Genomic DNA, 222 nt, shown 5'->3' on the forward strand with positions numbered 1-222 from the left:
CTTGGATGACTTATCTTCATCCTGCAATAAAGGCAATGACACAAATTTCAATGAAAGACAAAATTATCACACCTTTAGTGTATAAAGTATTGTGATTTCTTACAATAAACTGATGCATACCCTTTATGTCATGTGCGATGGTTGTGTGAAACGTGTTACCACACTCAACGTTTGCAGGTGCTGATGTGTGTTTGTATGTCTGTGCTTTGTGTGGTGATCATA

Source organism: Penaeus monodon, chromosome 34 (genome assembly GCF_015228065.2).
Source record: "Penaeus monodon isolate SGIC_2016 chromosome 34, NSTDA_Pmon_1, whole genome shotgun sequence".
NCBI lineage: Eukaryota > Metazoa > Arthropoda > Malacostraca > Decapoda > Penaeidae > Penaeus > Penaeus monodon.